Genomic DNA, 21,088 nt, shown 5'->3' with positions numbered 1-21,088 from the left:
CCCAATCCTGGCGGCTCCTGACACGAAGTCATTTCTCAGGCAAGTGGCCCGTCCCTACAGGGCTGGAGGGCTGTCCACCCTTTCTCCCTCCGGGGCCCAGGGCCATGGAGCGGCTGCCACCTCACGGCGGAAGGAGAGGGTCTCCACCTGGTAATAGTGCTCCCACCTGAGGTGACAGATATCACTTCGCACACTTCCTTGGCCATGGCTGGTCACATGACCCCGCCCAATCTCAAAGGGACAGAGAAGTGTCATCCTGCCACATGCCTGGAGGGCAGAGTGTGGGACTCTAAGAATAGGGCTAGGTTTTGTAAGCCCCAATTCCTTTCCACTCCTTAAATCTTGAGTAAACTCCCTCTGTTGACAGGAGGCTCACTCCTGCACCAGGGGCACTCAAAGCCAACCTACGGCTGCAAAGGTCTCTCTTTCCCAGGATGGAGGTGGAGAGAACCCGTATCAAAAGCGGGTCCTGGTCTTGCCCAGTGCGGAGGGACAATGCTGAGGCTGAATTCCTCCTTGGAAGACTCAAGTAACCAGCCCAGGTGGCATACTTCCCTTCGGAGCAGAGAAATGGGGCAGAGGGTGGCAGAAAGACAAGAAAGAAGCCTCCCGAGACCAGGCGTTATCTGCTGAATCTACGCGGGGGGTAACAGTTTTGCAGATAAGATAAACCGAGCCCAGGGGATCACACACCTTCCATGGTACCCCAGCCAGCCAGCCAGGGGGCAGCCCGAGCAAGGGGCCGCACCTGCCTTCCCTGCCGCTGGAGGAGGGAGGCTGGGGGCTCAGAGGAGGAAGGCCTTGCTCAAGGTCACACAGCAGTTCAGCAGCAGAGCCGGGATGCAAGGACTCTCGATCCTGGCTCTGGCGGCTGCCAGCCTGGGAAAGCTGCCCAGCCCTTTCACCCACTTTTTGCCTTGTGCTGGGGAAACGTTGCGCGGGGTAGCGGAGGCAGCATGATCTGAGAAATCCAACCAGGCCCAGACACCAGGGGATGCATGGGTCCCCCGTGGGCCCCCGGCGGCGAGCAGCATTCTGAAAGCCCACCCGAGCAAGACAGGACCCGAGGACAGACGGGCTCAAGGTGGGGAGCTCGGCCTGGTGCGCGCGTGATCTCACTTAACCCTTACGCGGCCCTAGGGGGTGGGCTTCTCCGCTGGCTTCCGTGTGGCCAGAGAGGACACTGGGCCGAGTAGGACTGAGGTCCCAGGACTCGCAGTCCAGTGCTCGCGTCCCCGGGCGGGCCCTCGCGGCGGGAGGGGCGGGGCGGGGCGCCCAGAACGGTGGGGGAGGGCGCCGGCGGCCCGGATGCCCTCCCCGCCTGGGCCGGAGCTGCCCCGGCGGATTCCCAGGCGGGCCAGAGCAGGAAGGCGCAACAATGGGCAGCCGGCAGCAGCGGGGAGCCCGGTTCCGGAGGCAGGGTGCGGCCCTCCCCGCCACCAGCACTGTGCGAACGAGGCCCCTGCGCCGGGGACCAACGAGATTAACGGCGGCCACCGTTGGGGCCCTGTCTGCCGGGACCTGCGTCACCGCCTTCCGTGGCTTATCTCCTGGAATCCTCACCTCACCCTATTATTTAGCCCTATTTTACAGATGAAGCAATGGAGGCACAGAGTTTAAGTAAAATGCCCAAGGTAAGGAAGAAGTGAAAGCGAGAGTTGATCCTAGGCGATCTGGCTCCAGATCCTGAGCTCTTAACCACCATTGTTACACACACACACACACACACTGTATATACTTTATTATATTTTTTTCCTTTCACTTATATCATTGACAGCTTTCTATGTCATAAATACAGCCCACGGTTATCCCCGTGTAAAGTCCTGCCATGCTGGGAAGATCGTGTCCGTGCGCCCCGCCCCACCCCATCTTCCCCACCAGCTCAGGGGCCTAGATTCTGACCCTGGAGCCCGGTCTTTGAGTTAAGTAGGCTTCCTCTAATTTAAATTGATGATGACAATGGGGTGGACCGATGGGTGCTTAAACCCCTCCTAATCTCCATCAGAGGCCCTTCTCCCAGCCAAATCGCACCCTCTAGATAAAATGTGCTTATGCACACTGAGCATAAAGACAGGCCCCCTCCTGCATCCAATCAGATTGCAGCACCCAAGCCCCTCCCACAGAGAAGTTCGCAGACAGCCTGGCTCGTAGGTTCAGGCTCTACAGGTTTCCTGCTTTGAACACAAGGATGTGGAGACACTGCACGTTTCTTAGAATCGGATCCAGTGAAGATTTGGAGCCCAGGGCCACGGAAAACCCGGACAGGCCCAGCCTGGCTGGAGGGTGGTGGCTCCGGAATCTCCAGAAAGAATGGGGCAGCTGGAGCTGGTAGAGGGACCAACCTGGGGCTGCGCTTACTGCATTTTATGTAAGATCAAGGCCTTAGATGGATGCCATCCACGACTGGGAATGCCTGTGGGAATCTAGGGCACTTCTCACCCGTCTCCCTTCCCTCTGAGGCAGACGGGGAGACCCCAGTGCAGTGGGGACCAGAGAGCAGGTGTCAGGAGACTGGTCAAAGACACTCCACCAAGGCTGCTGGGAGAAAGTCCCAGGAGAAGTGGAGGGGCTTCTCATTCAAGAGTAATGAAGCAGCTGGAGGCCCCCTTCCAGAGCCCACTTTGGCCCTCACAGGCCAGTTGGGAGCACGGGATGGAGAACCAAGGTACAAGAGATTCGTGTTCTAGTTTCATTCCCACCTATAGGTTGAACCAGTCATTCCCCCTCTCTGGGCCTCTAGCTTCCCATTCCTGCCACACCAGGGACCTCCAAGGACTCTTCTCGCTCTGACAGGTGGTCCAGCAGTGGTGCTTTTTCTTTCTGGGATCCCCTGACCTGTCAGGTGGATGATCCGGTAGGAGTCACCTCTCTGAACCTTCCAATCACCAGCAATTACAGTCTTCCAAGTACGGCTGCTACCCAGCATCCACCTCCCCTTAGTTTCCTTGGGGGGAAGCCTCCCTCCTCCACCTCAGCCAGTGCAGTGAGTGGAACTGACTCCATCCTTGACTCCATGGGGAGGAAGGTGACCAGACAGGGAAATGCCTGCATTCCATTCCTGAGCTGTCCAGGGTAGTCATGTGACCCAATTCCAGTCCACAGCAGTCAGGTTCAGGATCTGTCTCAAATGCTGAGAAATCTGGAAGCATAAAACCTGGGAGGGTTGGCGGCTGGACTTGGCTGGCAGCCATCCTGCCTCCGCTGGGAATGGAGCTGTGACAGAGAAGGCAGAGCTTGGGGGCGGAGAGATCCGGCTGCTGATGTAGCTCAATCCCTCCAGTCCAGCTGTGCCTGAAGCCAACCGCCCTCGGCTTTTCAGGTCCAGGAGCCAATACACACCTTTGTCACTTACAGCTGGTTTGAAGTGGGTTTTCTGTTGCTTACAACCGGAAGAATAGTGACTGTTTTGCTGGATTTACTTGATTCTACGACACCATCAATAGTAAGATAATTTTTTAAAGGAAAATATTATATCCAGTTAAATAACAGCTTTTTTTTATATATAAGATTGTCTCCTTTGGGGATTTGATCAAAGTTCTTCACATTCAGAGTCTAAACTTTCTTTGGATGAATTTGGCAATTTGTACTTCTAATTGCATTGCCTGGCTGGCGATGGCCTTCTGTACACTTAGCCTTATGTTTCCATGTGGCGTCATTTTAGAAGTCTTTCTAAGTGATAATTAGGGATCTGGTCTGGTAAAATTCCATCAGGCTCGACTGCAGCCACCTGAGAAGCCAGATAGCAGACAGTGAGGACACCTAATCACCCTCTGCCCGCTGACTGGCCTGTTTCTTGGACATCAATTGTGGGGCACATCCTCATTCCAGAAACGTTAAGATGCCCACGTGGGGCCAGTGTTTCAGAACTAGATCGGGAGGAGTTACCATTTCCTGCGGGACCGGCACCAGGCTAAGCAGAACAGAGTGAGGACCTCGGGCAAGTAACATCAGCACTCTGTTTCTGTGTTGCCCCATCTGCAAACGAAAAGAATAGCTTCACGGAGGTGTTGGGAAGCTTTAATGAACAAATCAGTATAATACTCTTAGGACAGCGTTGGCGTATAAGGATAGCCCAATACATATCAGTTATTGCTGTTTTAATTCTCACAACTACCCTTGGAGGTCAATAGGATGATCCTACTTTGTGGTTTAGGACCCTGAGATCAGAGACAAGAAGGGACTTGTCCCAGGTCACTCATTGGGGAAGGAGATGGTGGATCTGGGACTCAAAGCCAGGCCTGTCCAGTACCCAGGCCTATGTTCTTAACCATCATGCCACATGGACCTCCAAGAGTGTAGCTGGGCTGGGCCAGGGGACCTTGGGGTCCACTTCTTAGACATGGAGCAGAGAAAAGTCAGACTCACTCACCAGCCAAGCTCACTGCCCAGACCGCTGTCTTCGTCCCGATATGTGGAACCCTGGGCCTTTGAAAATTCCAGAGAGAGGGGCACCTGGGTAGCTCAGTTGGTTAAGCATCTGCCTTCAGCTCAGGTCATGATCTCAGGGTCCTGGGATCGAGCCCCGCATCAGGCTCTCTGTCAGCGGGGAGTCTGCTTCTCTCTCTCACTCTCCCTCTGTGCTCTCTTGCTCTCTCAAATAAATAAATAAAATCTTAAAAAAAAAAAAGAAAGAAAGAAAACTCTAGAGAGAGAAAACACCATGGCCTTAGCAGAGATGGGACTTGTCCAAGGCCATACAGCCAGGGAGTGACAGAGCTCAGCCTGGAAACTCGCCATTCCCTGACACCTCACATATCCTCCTGCTTCACTGCCCTCCCCTGTGTGCATCTTTCCCCAGCACCCCCTCCTCTGAGAAGCTCTCCCTGACCGCCACGGCCCACGCCCCCGTGCGTTGCTCCTTGCAGGGTCCCAATATTCACTGGCATTTCAAACATGCACTTTGCAGTCAGGCCGACCTTGAATCCTCCTTCTGCCACTTATTAACTGTGTAAGCCTGGGTTCATTTTCCCCGTCGCTGAGCCTTGGTGTCCTCACCTGTAAAATGGGCTACAAAAGTCCATCTCCTGGGGTCAACATCAAGTTTCGGGGGAGATCAGGGCTGAGCACAACCTGGTACAGAGCCTGCACCCAGCAGCTATTCCCTCCCTCCCCTCCCTAAGCAGCATAACTACTAACATGAATAATCCAAAATAAAATGAATAATAAGGATAATGGGCAGAAAAGAAAAGCAGATAGTGAAAGTTTTTTTATTGAACTACACACACATATATAATCGTGGCAGTGAAAACTAACAAACTAATACAAAATTATACTTTTGTAAATAGGAAAAGGAAACAGTAATGAATTAATACTTTTAAGTCACATTATTATTATTATCATTATTATTATTATTGTAAAAAGGAAAAAGAGCACATTAAGAAACACTTGCAGAAGAGCACACCCAGGATGTTCAGAGTGTGTGATGCACATAAGCCGGCGTGAGGCTCCTCAAGCCCAGCTTCTGGCTCTCGGCGGGGGGGGGGGGGGGAGGTCACCCAGCTGGAGCTGCTTGTCCCGCACCTGCTGTTACATACAGGGGTATGGGGAGCACCGGATGGAGCACCAGTGGCCGAAGTTGAGTTTAACCCTTCCAAACGGTTACCAAACTTGTAGTAGTTGAGTCTGGGTGTGTTGGGAGCCAAGCGTACAATGAAGTTTTCTGGACTAACTTCCACGTCGAACCCAGTGTTTATCATAGTTAATGTTGTCTTACAACGTACTAATCTCATATGAAGCCTAACGGTAACCGCAGTGATTGTTTAGAACGTGGACTGCTGAAAGATTTTGACTGGGAGGAGTAATTTCATTGCCATCTTCGGTGAGAACTGCCAGTGCAGAGTGATAATAAAAAGCAGACCGACTTTTAGAGGTTTCATTATTGCTTTTAAACTCCGTGCAGACGCCACTGCCCTCATTGCTTGCCCGGGGCAGACCTCCCTCTGCTCCGCCCTCAGTCCTCCACTGTGCTCATCTCATGGTGTCGTTGCCATGATCATAACATGGTTTAACCACTGGGCATCCCCACGAAGGGGTGAAGGAGGGAGGGAGGGAGGCAGTCCAGAACAGGGAGCCATGGCTTCTGAGTCCTGGGTCTAACTCCGTTATAACATGCTGTGTGTCTTAGGGAAGTCACCCCCTCTCTGGGCTTCAGATGGGATGGGGCATCTTTCCCCAGCTTCCCTCAGCCCGGACGATAGAGATGTCAGCCGCAGGGACAGAAGCATGCGACAAATGCATGCCTAGCTCTAACCCTGGGCACCTCTTTGGGAGTCAAACCGAAGCTAGTGCTGGGCCAGGCCCACCTCCTGCCCCAGCTGCCTGGCTGTCCTTAGGCCGTGACGGTTCCGTAGCGGCCCCTCAGCTCCAGGGCTCTGCCCGCCCCCAGCTCCCGGTAACCTCTGTCATTGGAGGTGCCTTGTGGTTGCCCCCGCGGCCACCCTGTTTCCAGCCTGTAAGAAAGGCCTTCCTAGTGTCCAGCTGTTGCAGAGGCCCCTCCGCCCCAGGCTGGGGCCCCAGGCGACATCTCTCAATCCTGTCACTCAGCCGTCTCCTTTCCGGCGGGCTGCGCTACAAGAGCTTGGTTGGAAAGCAGCCTCATTCCCTACCTGGAACCTCTGCTCCCTTCCCACTTTAAATCTGACGCCTCCCTAACCTGCTGCGGGGCCGTGGGGACACTAGACTGCCTGGAAGAGAATAGTCAAACGTACACCCCCCATGTCACATCGAGTTAGCCAGGGGTAGATCTCATGGGAGCAAGGTGGCCACGGGGCAAGAGCAGACGTGGCAGGTGGTGGCCCAGCTTCTCCGTGTCCTTCAGCTTTTCTGTGGGACCTCACAGTCGTTGCTACTTTCTCTGAGGAGGTAGCTCCTTCCAGGGCAGAGAAAGAGGCTGAGTTCTTGCTATGCCATCGAGTGTTTTATACTCGGGTTTCATCAGAGTCCAGGAGAGCATCCGTAACAATGTAGGCAGGTCCTCAAAAAGAATGTTTACCAAGGTTGAATGGCCTGGTTGCTGAGGCTTCAGTACCTCCATTTCCAGCCCTCCGGTGACCTAGGTAACTGTCCCCCCAAGCTCACTGGCATTGAGGGATCTTCCACGTCTTTTTGTGGCTTGATATCTCATTTCTTTTCATGGCTGAATAATACTCCATTGTCTGGATATAGCGAAGTTTGTGTACCCACTCACCGATTGAAGAACATTTTGGTTGTTTCCAGGTTTTAGAGATTATGAATAAGGCTCGTATAAAGATTCACATGTTTTTCATGTAGATGTAACTTTTCTTTTTGTAAGATTTTATTTATTATTTGAGAGAGAGAGAGTGCGCGCACTCGCGTGGAGGGAGGCAGAGGGAGAGGGAGACAGGGAATCCTGAGCAGACTCCGTACGGAGCACAGGGCTTGACACGGGGCTCGATCTCACGACCCTGAGATCATGACCTGAGCCAAAATCAAAAGTTGGACACTTAACCCCCCCGAGCCACCCAGGTGCCCCTAAATGTAACTTTTCAATGCAATTGGGTACATAGGAGCACAATTGCTGGATTGCACGGTAAGAATGTTTACTTTTGTAAAAACTACCAAATTGTCTTCCCACGTGGCTGTACTATTTTTCATTCTCATCAGCAATGAATGAGAATTTCTGTTGCTTTTTATCCTTGCCACTGTTTGGTATTATCAGTTTTGTGGATATTAGCCATTCGGAATGGTATGGAATGATATCTCATTTTAATTTGCCATCCCCTAATGACATATGATGTTGAGCATCTTTGATATGCTTATTTGCAACCTGTATATTTTCTTTGGTGAGGTGTCCAGATCTTTTGCCCACTTTTGAATTAGGTTGTTTGTTTTCTTATTGTTGATTTCTAAATACTCTTTGTATATTTGGGGATACCAGTCCTTTATCAGATATGTTTTGCAAATATCCTCAGTCTGGAGAAGTGGCTTATCTTTTCAATCTAATATTTTTTCACAAAGCTGAAGTTTTTACTTTTAATGAAGTCCAATGGAATCATTTTTTTCTTCTATGGATTGTGCTCTTAGTGTCAAATTAAAAAATTCATTGCCAAACCCAAGGTCACTCAGATTTGCTCTTATGTTAGCTTCTACAAGTTTTATAGTTTTACGTTTTACATTTATTTATTTATTTATTTATAAAGATTTTTATTTATTTATTTGACAGAGAGAGAGAGAGACAGTGAGAGAGGGAACACAAGCAGGGGGAGTGGGACAGGGAGAAGCAGGCTTCCCGCGGAGCAGGGAGCCCGATGCGGGGCTTGATCCCAGAACCTGGGATCATGACCTGGGGGGAAGGCAGACGCTTAATGACTGAGCCACCCAGGCGCCCCTACGTTTTACATTTAAATCTAAGATCCATTTTGAGTTTACTTTTGTAACAAGTATAAGGGCTGAATCTAGCTGCACTGTTTTATAAATGGATGCCCAATTGTTCTAGCACCATTTGTTGAAAAGATTATCCTTTCTCTGTTGAATTGTCTTTGCTCTTTTGTCAAAGATCAGTTGACTACATTTGTGTGGGTCTATTTCTGGGCTCTTTATTCTGTTCCACTGATCAACCTGTGTATTCTTTCACCAATGCCACACTGTCTTGAATACTGTAGATCTATAGTAAGTCTTAAAGTCAGGTGGTGTGAATCCTCTGACTTCATTCTTCTTCAGCATTGTGTTGGCCATTCTGGGCCTTTTGCCTTTTCATTTATAAAGTCAATTTGTTAATATTAAAAAAAACTTGCTGGGTTTTGATTGGGATTATGTTGAATTTATAGTGGAATTTGGGAGAATTGATATCTTAAAAATATTTAGTCTTCCTATCCACGCACATGAACTCTCTCTCCATTTATTTATATCTTCTTTGATTCTTTTCATTGGAGTTTTATAATTTTCTTCATATAAAGCCTATACCTATTTTGTTGGACTTGTGCCTCCATATTTCGTTATTTTTGCTTCTAATGTAAATGGTATTGTGTTTCCAACTATTCATTGCTGGCAATGGAAAGCAATTGATTTTTACATACTAACTTTATATCCTGTGACCTTCCTATAATCACTAGTTCCCAGAGTTTTTTTGGTCAAGTCTTTGGGATTTTATACATAGACAGTCATGTCCTCTATGCAAAGATAGCTTTATTTATCCCTGCCCCAACATGTATATCTTTCCTTTTCTTATCGCATTAGCTAGGACTTCCAGTCCAATGTTGAATAGGAGTGGTAAGAGGGGGTACCTTCGCATGTCCCTAATTTAAGGGGGAAAGTATCCAGTGTCTCTCCATTGAGTATGATGCTAACCATAGGATTATGGTAAACACCCTTTATCAGTAAGTTTGAGAATGTTCCTATTATTCCTAAGTTGTTGAGAATTTTTCTCGTGAATGAGTGTTGGATTTTGTCAAATGCTTTTTCTGCATCTACGATATGATCATGATTTTTCTCCTTCAGCCTGTTAATATGATGGATTACATTAACTGGTTTTTGAATGTTGAATCAGATTTCCATACCTAGAAGAAGTCTTATTTGATCATGTGTATAAGTCTTTTTATACATTGTTGGATTTGATTTTCTAATATTTTTTGAGTATTTTTGCATCTACGTTCATGAAAGATATTGATCTGTAATATTCCTTTCTTATAAATGTCTTAATCTGGTTTTTCTCTATTTCTTCAATAAATATAGGCCTATTCAAATTATCTATTTCTCCTTTTGTGAGTTTTGGTTGTTTGTGTCTTTCAAGGAATTGGCCCACTTCATCTAAGTTAACAAATTTATGGGCATAAAGCTGTTCATAATATTCCTTTGTTATCCTTTCAATGACCCCTCCTCCATGTACGATATTTGTAATTTGTGTTTTCTTTTTTTTCTTGGTTAGCTTGGGAGGCTTATGAATTTTAATGATTGTTTCCCCCAAAGAACAAGTTTCAGTTTTGTGGATCTCTATTGATCTCCTGTTTTCAATTTCATTGATTTCTGATTTAATTTTTTATTTCTTCTTTTCTTCTGTTTATATTGCTCTTCTGTCTCTATTTTATTTATTTTTTATTTAAATTCAAGTTAGTTAACATATAGTGTTGTATTGGTTTCCAGAGTAGAATTTAGTGATTCATCACTTATATATAATACCCAGTGTTCATCACAAGTGCCCTTCTTAATGCCCATTCCCCCATTTAGCCCATCCCCCACCCACCTCCCCTCCAGCAACCCTCAGTTTGTTCTCTGTAGTTAAGAGTCTCTTATTGTTTGCCTCCCATTCTGTTTTTATCCTATTTTATTTTATCTTCCATTCCCCTATATTCATCCATTTTGTTTCTTAAACTCCACGTATGAGTAAAATCATATTTGTCTTTCTCTGACTTCTTATTTTTGCTTAGCATAATATCCTCTAGTTCCATCCATGTTGTTGCAAATGGCAAGATTTTATTCTTTTTGATCGCCGAGTAATAGTCTATTGTATATGTATATACCACATCTTCTTTAGCCATCCATCAGTTGATGGACACCTCTAGTTTCTTAAGGTGGAAACTTAGATTATTGCTTTCAGACCTTCTTTTCTGATATATATATATATATATATATATATGATATATACATTTTAATATGTTGTATTTCATATTCATTTAACTCAAAATATTTGTAAATTTCTTGAGACTTCTTTTTTGATCCATGCATTATTTAAAAGTATGTTGCTTAATCTCCAAATATGTTGAGATTTTCCAGCTATCTTTCTGTTACTGATTTCCACTGTGGTCTAAGAGCAAACCTTGTTTGATTTCCATTCTTTCAGATTTGTTCAGGTGTGTTTTATGGCCCAGAATGTGGTCTGTTTTGATGAATGCTCCACATGAGCTTTCTAAGAATGTCTATTCTGCTGCTGTCAAGTATTCCATAAATGTCCATTAGATCTAATTGATCTTTGGTGCTATTCAGTTCAGCTCTATCCTTACTGATTTTCTGCCTGCTGGATCTGTGAATCACTGATTGAGAGGTGTTGGTAATAGTGAATTCATTCATTGCTGCCACTTCCTTCACTTACCCATATGCTATAATCACCCAGTTTGTTGTTGTTATCATTACTTTGACCTAAGAGTTATCTATAAGATTAGGTAGGTGTACAAACAACAAAGTTTTTTTTGTGTTTTTTTTTTTTTAAATTAGGCTCCATGCCCAACATGGGGCTTAAACTCAGGACCCTGAGATCAAGAGTCACATGCTCTATTGACTGAGCCAGCCAGGCACCCCCAAACAACAAAGATTTTATTTTACCTTCATTTATATAAATCTGAGTTTCCAACCTATTATCATTTTACTTCTCTGTGAAGAACTTCTTTTAATATTTCTTGCAAAGCAGGTCTACTGGCCACAAATTCCTTCAGTTTTTGTTTGTCTAAGACTATTTCTCCTACACTTTTGAATGATAATTTTGCTGGATACAGAATTCTAGGCTGGTGTTTTTCTTTCAACACTTTAAATATTTCACTCCACTCTCTTCTTGCTTGCATGGTTTCTAATGAGAAGTCTCATGTAATTCTCATCCTTGTTCCTCAATAGGTAAGGTGCGTTTTGTTCCCTTTTGGCTTCTTTCAAGATTTTCTCTTTGTCTTTGTTTTCCTGCAATTTGACTTTTCTTTCTTTTTTTTTTAAGTTTATTTACTTTATTTAGTAATCTCTACACCCAACATGGAGCTTCAACTCACGACCCTGAGACCAAAAGTTGCATGCTCTTCTGACTGAGCCAGCCAGGCATCCTTATTTTCCTGTAAATTTGAATATGATATGCTTAGGTGTAGATTTTTGGTATTTGCTCTGCTTGGTGTTTTCTGAGCTTCCTGAATTTGTGGTCTGGTGTCTATCATTAATTTTGGAAAATTGCCATTACCATTACTTCTGCTTTCTCTTTCTTCTTCTAGTTTTCCTGTCTTGTGTACATTACACTTTCTTTTTTTAATATATATTATTTTTTAAAAGATTTTATTTATCTATTTGAGAGAAAGAGAGCACAAGCAGGGAGAGCTCTCTGGCTTCTCTGGCTTTTTAAGCCCAGGGAGAGGAGCCCACATGGACGTAAGGGTCTCATTCCAGAATTCCAGGAGTTAGCAATGCCCTTCTGGTTTTGGGGTATGGTCTGCCCAAAAGCTACCCAGTCAATGGCTTTTATGTCTTTTGCCAAATTTGGGAAGCTTTCAGCTATTATTTAAGTATATTTTCTGCACTGCACTCCTCTTCTTCTTGTGGGATTCCAGTGACATACTTCTATTTTGGTATTTTCCCATAGACCCCTGAAGTTCTGTTCATTTTGTTCATTTGTTGTTTCTTTGTTCAGGTTGTAGAATTTTTAGTGGTTTATCTTCAAGGTCACTGCTTTTCCTCTGTCATCTCTGATGGGCCACAGTACCCACCCAGTAAGTTTGTTGTTACTGTATTTTTCAGGTTTAGAATTTCCATCTGGTTTTTCTTTATATCTTCTTTTTCTTTGCTGAAATTATCTATTTTTCTGTTTCAGGACTATTCATGGTTGCTTGCTGAAGCTTTTCTTTTTCTTCCTTTCTTTCTTCTTCTTTTTTGGGGATAGCTACTTTAAAATCCTTTTCAGATAATCCCAACATCTGTGCCGTCTTGATGTTAGCATCAGTTTTTTGGGGGGAGGGTTGGTTTTTTTTAAATTAAGGTAAGCTCTATGCCCAATGTGAGGCTCAAATTCATGGCCCTGAGATCAAGAGTCACTCACTGTACTGACTGAGCCGGCCAGGCACCAGATGTTAGCCATCTGTTGATTGCCCTTTCTCATTCCAGTTCAGCCTTCTTCTGGCTTTTGGTATGACACATAATATTTGATTTTATCCTGGACTTTTTGGGTATTATATTAAGAGTCACTGGTTTCTTTTTAAAACTATATTAGTATGTATTCAACTTGTTCTAGTTCAGAATGAACATCATGGCTCACTTTTGTGGTCTGTGAGCTTGAATGTCAGTTTAGTTTTAAATCAGTACTATTTTGGTCTGTCCCGCTGTATGCTACCCAGAAGCCAATCTGAAACAGTACAGCATTCCACTTCATAGTTCTGTTCTCAAAGCTTTTACTGTGTTAATTCTGGTGGGTTTCACACATAGGTCACTTGTGGGTGGGTGTGACCTGGACTTCATACACAAATTGGAGCAATCTCTTTTTGCAGCTCTCTCTTCTCTGTAATCCTCCCCACGCACTCCAGCTGCCTCTTTGTTACCTTTGTTTAGTGCAGTGCAAGGGTAGCAACAGGCTTCCACCTTGCTGTCACACACTCCATGAGGATGGGAGAGGGATTCTCGCTGATCACATTTGTGCAGAGTGGGGCTGACTGACAGAGCTCCACATCACAGTCATCACTGGTAAGGAGAGAGAGGACTACCTAGATGGTAGTGCATAGTAGGGATGGTGGACTGGCTCCACACCACCTAGCAGGGATGGTGGACAGGCTCCACACCACCGTCTCCCCAAAGCCTGCTGGAGAGGGACGGCTGTGGCTTATTTCATGGTGTTTGCCCGGAGAAGAGCAACCATTGTCAAAAGGTCTATCTTTCATTGCTGTCCCTCCCTGCCCTTTGACCCCAGAAGGTGGGCTTTCATTGGGACTTTGTGCTTTGGGGATGGTTTTGGGTTTGGCCTTCTCTGGTGCCCAGGCTGGGATCTAGTAAGCAGTAAAGCCTGTGAGGACTCCCAGCTATATCATCCCTTGAGAACCAAGTGATCTAGCCAGTTCACCTTTTTTCCACCATCAGAGGAGTCTGGCTGTTGCTTCATATATTTTTGTCAAGTTTTTGGTTGTAGTAAGTGGAAGGAATAGGGTGGGATCCACTTACTCATCTTGTCTGGAAATGGAAGCCCCATGTATTTTTTTAAAGTCAACTTTTTGAGGTAGAATTTACATGCAATAAAACACATCCATTTAAAGTGTACATTTCCATGAGTTTCAACAAAGGTATATACCCATGTAACCACAGTCAAAATATAGAACATTCCCATCTCCCCAGAAGGTTCCCTTGTGTCCCTTCCCAAGCAATTCCCCCCACCATCCCAGGCCTCAGACAAGCACTGATCTATGTCACTATGTATTAGACTTGTCTTTTCTATAGAGTTTCAGATAAAATCACACAGAATGTATTTTTTTTAAAAAGATTTTATTTATTTGACAGAGAGAGATACAGCGAGAGAGGGAACACAAGCAGGGGGAGTGGAGAGGGAGAAGCAGGCCTCCTGCCGAGCGGGGAGCCCGATGCGGGGCTCGATCCCAGGACCCCGGGACCATGACCTGAGATGAAGGCAGACGCTTAACGACTGAGCCACCCAGGCACTCCAGAACGTCGTCTGTTTGTTTGTTTGTTTTTTTAAATAAAATTCTGCCTTCTTTTGTTCAGTGTACCTGTGAGATTCATCTGTATCACCAGGTGTCTCAGCAGTTCATTCCTTTCCATCACTAAGTAGGATTCCATTATATTTTTGTGTAGGCTTTTGTTTGGATTGTCACCATCCTCTGCTCTTACCTGGCAAATCCCAAGAGCGAACGGACCACAGTAGCTCCTGCCACTACCACTGCTGTGCTTTTGCTCTCAGAGCTCCTCCTCTTTGATCCAAGGGGGGAAAAGCTTGATGCATCACTTAGTACTTACTTCAAGGCATGGGTAGGATACAGTTTCAGAATAAAAAGATGGTTTCTTCTGGATTTACCTGCATTGATCTGCTCTGTCATATACTTACTAATCCCATGTTCAGACCAAAGTATATGAAAACAGTCATTCTCTTGGCAGGGAGTTTTAGGGGCTTTTAACTTTGGTCTTATATTGCTGTGCCCCCTGAATTGGTAATAGGGGTGTGGACATGCTTTTCATTTTATGCAAACATAACTATCAGATCGCAGTGTAGCCTAACTAACACCATCCCTCCATGTTGAATTCCTGGTGGCTTGTGATGAATTGGGTACCTCACCAAACACTCTTATCCACATCCTCAGGTTCTCTGTTTTCTGTCCAACCCATGCACTCATATCCCCAGTGGAAGAAATCTGGTACTCTAGGCAGCTGATTCACTTTGTGATGGCAAGTGACACACTAGCTAAGGGGTGACCTGAACTTGTAGATTCTCTCCTGGCTAGTTACATTTACAAAGTGGATACATGATTTCTCTGACTGCTGCCTTCACAAAATTCTGCATTCATAACTCACAAATAAGGTGCCAAGTGGCTTTTATACAGAAAAACAAAGCCAGTTTTGTTTTCTACCAGTGCAAGTTTGGATATATTCTTTTAAAAAAGATGACTGAATATTTCCCATTTAGCAAAGTCTTAAGGTAAATAGATGGTTGCCAGGTTTCTAGTTATATTGGTTTCTGTACTATCTGTTCAGACACAAGCTCCTTTTAAAATGTGCCTAGTCAGAATTTCTTCATATACTGCAACCAAAACAACATATTGCAACAGATGGAATACAGAAGTAGATGTGAGAATTCAGCTGTCTTCTATTAAGCCAGGCATTAAAGTGTTTTGCAAAAAACGTAAAATAATGACACTCTTTTCTTTTCTATTTTTTTAAAGAGTGGCGAGAGAGAGAGCATCGGGGGAGGGACAGAGGGAGAGAGAGAATCTTAAGTAGGCTCCATGCTCAGCGCTGAGCCCGATACAGGGCTCCATCTCATGACCCTGAGATCATGACCTGAGCCGAAATCAAGAGTCGGACACTTAACTGACTGAGCCACCCAGGCACCCTAATGCTACTCTTTTAATATGTTTTGTGAGAAAATATATTTGTGGAAAATTTAGCTATCAAAAAAATAATACAAGAAAAACTTTCAGACTAAAGAACGCATTTCCCGATTACAGTGACCTTCTAAATGCCCAGTATAGTAAATGCAAAACTGGAGGAGATGAAGAAAAGAAAAAAAAGAAGACCCACACAAGGCCGTATTATGAAATTTCATCATACCATAGATAAGCAGAGGATCCTGGAAGATTTCAGAGGAATAAAAGCAATCACATATAAAGAAACAAATCAAAATGGCATCACCCACCTCAACAACACCAAAAAACTAGAAGATAGTGCAGCAATGCCTTCATTCTTAGCGAAAATAATTAGCAATCTACAATAATATTCTCAACTAAACTATCACTCAATTGTGAGGGTAGAAGAAAGACATTTTTGGATATCACGTGGTAGAGTATTATAGTAATGGTCCCCAGTGAATCACAACTCCCTTTTACCATACCCCTTTGGGATGTGACTTTGCCATTCCTCCCAGTGAGAGGAGTTTATTTCTTCATCCCCTTGAGTCTGCGCTGGCTGAGTGACTTGTTTTAACCAACAGAACATGGCAGAAGTGATACTGTGTGAGTTCCACAGCCAAGGCTTTAAAGAAGCCTTGAAGTATCTCCTCTCATCTTCTGGATCAGAGCCCACTATGGAACTGACACCAAGTTGTGAAGGCGGGGCACATCCACTGGAGAATGAGGCCATACAAGAAGATAGCTAAAAGTGAGGCATCAAGACAGAGCAATCTAATGTGAAATTCTTAGAGCAGCTTAATGGTGTCTCCTATTAGATTGTCATTTTCTTTAGAATTGTTTCTATATTATTTATTTTATGTATCTATTTTGTATTTTTATTATAATTGTTTATATATTATATATTTAGGGTATGAGATTTTAAAATTTTGCAAATATTTTCATTATGGCTTATCTTTTGGTTATGCTGTCTTTCTGCATACAGTTTTGTTTTTTTATGGTCACATCTATTAATCATTTCTTTTGTCTTTATGTCTTTGAGGTTTTTTTTTTTAACTCTATTTGACAGAAAGAGAGCACAAGCAGGGGGAGCAGCAGGTAGAGGGAGAGGGAGAAGCAGGCTCTCTGCAGAGCGGGGAGCCCGATGCGGGGCTTGATCCCAGGACCCTGAGATCATGACCTGAGCCAAAGGCAGATGCTTAACCGACTGAGCCACCCAGGTGCCCCATCTTTGAGATTTTTAAAAAAGATTTGCTTATTTGACAGGGATGGGGTGGGGAGAGGCAGAGGGAGAGGGAGAGAATCCTCACGCAGACTCCCCGCTGAGCATGGAGCCTGATACAGGACTCGATCCCCGGACCCTGAGACCATACCTAAGCTGAAATCAAGAGTCTGCCGCTTAACGTATAGAGCCACACAGGTGCCCCCTTCTTTTCTTTTCTTTCTTTTTAAGATTTTAAAGATGAAGATTTTTCTTTCTTTTAAAGATTCTTAAATCTTTTTAAGATTTATTTAGTTTAGAGAGACAGAGAGTAAGAGAGAGTGGGAGGAGGGGCAGAGGGAGAAACTCTTTGAGCAGACTCTCCCCACGGAGCACAGAGCCTGACACAGGGTTTGATCCCCACAACCCATGAGACCATGACCTGAGCCCAAACTAAGAGTCAGATGCTTAACCAACAGAGCCACCCAGGCGCCCCTTTATTTTGTTTCTTAATCCTCACCACCACCACCACCAAACCGGTATAAGCAATTGGTGCAAAATGATGGTCACTGTCAAAGAGAGAACTAAGAGTTTCAGATAGTTGTTTCTAAGGAGTGGTCTGGAGTTAAGAGAGCCAGGCAAGGAGCTGCCGCTTTTCTACTGACTTTTCCCTCACAGTCCAGGATAAAAGTTACATTGATAAAGTGTACCCTGAATCTACTTACTATCCTCACTTCTTCTACCAGTCTGGTCAAGGCCTCTATCATCTCTGGCCTAAATGACTCCAACAGCTAGCTCACTGGTGTCCTGCTTCCACCCTTGCCCCCATTTCAGTTATCCATTGCTAGGAAATAAGCCACCTAAAGACCAATTTATTAAATCTCATAATTCTTTGGTTTTCCTGAGCTGAGGGAGGTCGTTCCTCTATTCATGTGATGTTGCTGGGGCTGTGGGCATTTGTGGGCAGAATGTCCAAGTGGCTCACTCATCTTTGCTGGGTCCTCAGCTGGGACTCTGGGCTGTGGGTTTCAATTCTCTTCCATGTGGCCTCTCTGTGTAGCTTGGACCCAAGAGCTAGTGTTCCAAGAGGCAGGGAATTCTCTTAAGGCCTGAGCTTGGAAGTCCCAGAACATTCCTTCTACTGTCTTCTACAGGTCAAAGCAGCCACAAGGCCAGCCCAGACTCAAGGGGAGTGGAGGAATCACTGGGGGCCACCTTTGGAGACTAACTACCATGATCCCCTTCAGTCTATTTTCCACTTTCCAGAGACATCTTTTTTTTTTTTTTTTTAAAGATTTATTTGAGAGAGGGAGAATGAGAGAGAGTGTGCGTGTGCGTGTGAAAGGGGAGGGACAGAGAGAGAGAATCTCAAGCAGACTCCTCTCAGAGCATGGAGCCCGACACAGGGCTTGATCCCATGACCCATGAGATCAGGACCTGAGCCAAAACCAAGAGTCAGAAACCCAACCAACTGAGCCATCCAGGAGCCCCTCCAGAGACATCTTTTAAAAACAAATAGACATCACTCTCTGCTGAAATCCACCAATGATATCATCATGCTCACGGTACTGTCACATTTAATGCCCTGCCTTACCTGGCTCCTGCCCAATCCTGTCCTTCATACTTCTGCTCTCCCCATATTGGTCCTTACCGTCTTCCCAGTACCCCTAACTCACCACCCTGAACCTTTGTACTTGCTGTTCCATCAACCTGGAACAGTTTTCCCCCAAGCCGCACTTGGCTACTTCACTTCATACTTTGGATACCTGACATTATTTATTTATTCACATTTTGGGTCTCCACTAGAATTTAAGGTCCTTGCTGGTAGTGCCTTTCTTGGTCCTATCCTGTTATTTGCTCCTGACACCTAGAAAAGCATTAATCACGGGGCTGGCATACCATAAATATACCGTGGTCAACTGAGTTTATTTCCCTACATCTTGGGCATGTACTGCCTTCCATTAATTTTAAAATAGGTGAACTACAGCGGTAATTAGCACACGGATCCAATCGCATACCCATGCTACATACCCACTGGCAAATATTTCTACCTTCCTAATAAAGCTGACAGCTGCTTTCCTGGGTGCCTTGCGGGAGAGCTGCTGCAGCAAGCCCCGCCTCTGATGGGTCGGTCTTCAATCTGCCCCGTGCATGCGCGGGACTCAGGGAACTCAGAGGAACTCATCAGGCCACACTCGGGCAGAAGCCAGGCGAGGGCTGCCCTCGGCATTTTCATCTTAACCCATTTTGGTGTCAGCTGTCCCTCATTAACTCACTGAATTTAATCAAAGGGTTGAATGAGAACCCCTAAACTATGGCATCTAAGAGACCACTGTAGTCCAACACTGTCGATCAAAGTGAACCCACATACATCCAGGAAGCTGGCTCGCGTTAAGGGCAGTATGCTTACAGGCACGCATCCCACGGGTCAAAGAGAAATCTAGGTCCAAAACAATATTAACAAAGCTTGTTTATTCATAAACTTGCAGCAAGAGAACCCTTCTGCCACCACCCTTGTTTCAGCAGGGGTTCAAAGGTGTCAGGGAGTATATTTCATCGAGTCAAAAGGAAATGCTGTTTCAGCGAAAACCATTCTACAAGGGTAGGATCAGTGGTGTGAGGGAGACTCACGGGTCTTCCAATACATTTGGCAATCCTTGGTTAGCTGCAAGGGGACAAGTGAGCAGTTTGGGGACATTTCAAAAGAGGAAAGGGTGGAGAGTTTTCTGTGGCCAGCCATTTCCTGGAGCAAGCGGGGGTCGACAGGATGCTTAATTGTAGTCAAACTGTCATCATGGTTATTGGGGGTGGGGGGTGGCTGCTTTCCTGCAGGGAGTTTCTCATATGATCATTCAATTAAAATAATTATAATTTTAGAGTTGAATTTTGACCCACCACCCATGGTCCCCACCCCGAGTCCATTCAATGAATGGAAAACCTCAGAAACAGGGTAATTCAGTGTTTCAGCCTTAGTTAGCAATGGTCAGAAGCAGAAGTTTTCCTGAATCCTAGGACTGTGAATATAACCACCATGCTTCTCAAAAACAAAACAAGAAGGAAAACAATGAAAATACAGTCAGTAGAAATATAAACCAGTTCTAGGCGCGCCCAAGGATACCCCTGCTTCTTTAACAGACCCGACCCTGTCTGTTATGGGGCTCGGGGCTCTGGGCTTCAGAGGAGTCTAAGCCCCTCCCCAGTACTGGGAAGAGAGTCCTCAACTGGTCTAGCCTCCACAGATTTCATTCTCGCTAATGAACATAAGGGAAAAGTGGGTGGGTGGGTGGGGGAAGGGAGGGCATCTGGAAAAGAAAGTTTGAGGGTTTTTTTTTAAGAGCCCATAGAAGTGGTATTTTCTGCAGTGGGACATGGAGGGGGTTTGTTTTCCGTGGGGGGGGGAAAAAGGTTCATACAACTTGGCAATGTAAATTGAAAGTCAAAATCTCTTTTGACCCTACAATCCTCCTAGTATGTTTTCCTACAGAATCAAGGTATCTAGGAAAAGAAAAAAATTAACACATGCAAAGACGTATTGGCTTTTTGTTCTAATAAAAGCAAAGAATTGGAAATCCCCAACAACAGGGCATCAGGAAACACTGTGAAAGACTTTGAAACAGGTCCCCCCAACCCGCCCGCACTTAACAGAGTGTTTTATCTCGCCCACATACTCTTTAAGCTACTTTATAATGATGTAGATTGAAGGAAACAGATCATGCAGGTGATTCTTGTCCATACATAGGCAAACCGCACCCTGTAAAGTCCTAAGTGTAACTGATTATTACTCTGTAGATACTGGCCAATTCTGCCAGTTGTGTATCCTACTAAGCAAATTTTTCATCATTCCTACTGGGCTAATTATATTATTATGTTTTCTCTGGATTCTCCCTTGAACTAATTAAAACATCTTACTTGTTCTCTCATTAATGAACAAGTTAAATAAAATCTTTAACATGTTCATTTTGTATTTGAGTCATGATTTTACTTTTTAAAAACAAAAATTATCCTTTAGCAAGGTGGTTAATTTAGTACATTCATTTGATCTTACTTACAGCCCTCTTCAAAATAGTTATAAAGAACATATAGCAGGGAGCCTCGGGTGGCGCAGTTGGTTAAGCGTTGGATTCTTCATTTT

The 21,088-nt window shown here is 45.0% G+C and overlaps 1 long non-coding RNA gene across 2 annotated transcripts; it reads left to right on the top strand.

Annotated features, from left to right (window-relative positions):
- The first annotated feature begins 460 nt into the window (after positions 1-460).
- On the top strand, positions 461-14,402 carry LOC115945087 (uncharacterized). Of its 2 annotated transcripts, XR_014149122.1 has the most exons (3): positions 483-1,084; positions 1,581-1,634; positions 14,179-14,402. It is a non-coding gene; the product is annotated as an uncharacterized LOC115945087 (long non-coding RNA). The 2 variants fall into 2 exon arrangements; XR_014149121.1 differs by lacking the exon at positions 1,581-1,634 and having other exon boundaries at positions 461-1,084.
- The last annotated feature ends 6,686 nt before the right edge of the window (positions 14,403-21,088 follow it).

Source organism: Leptonychotes weddellii, chromosome 10 (genome assembly GCF_054177405.1).
Source record: "Leptonychotes weddellii isolate Sample4059 chromosome 10, ASM5417740v2, whole genome shotgun sequence".
Lineage (NCBI taxonomy): Eukaryota > Metazoa > Chordata > Mammalia > Carnivora > Phocidae > Leptonychotes > Leptonychotes weddellii.
This window is presented reverse-complemented; position numbering and strand designations above follow the sequence as displayed.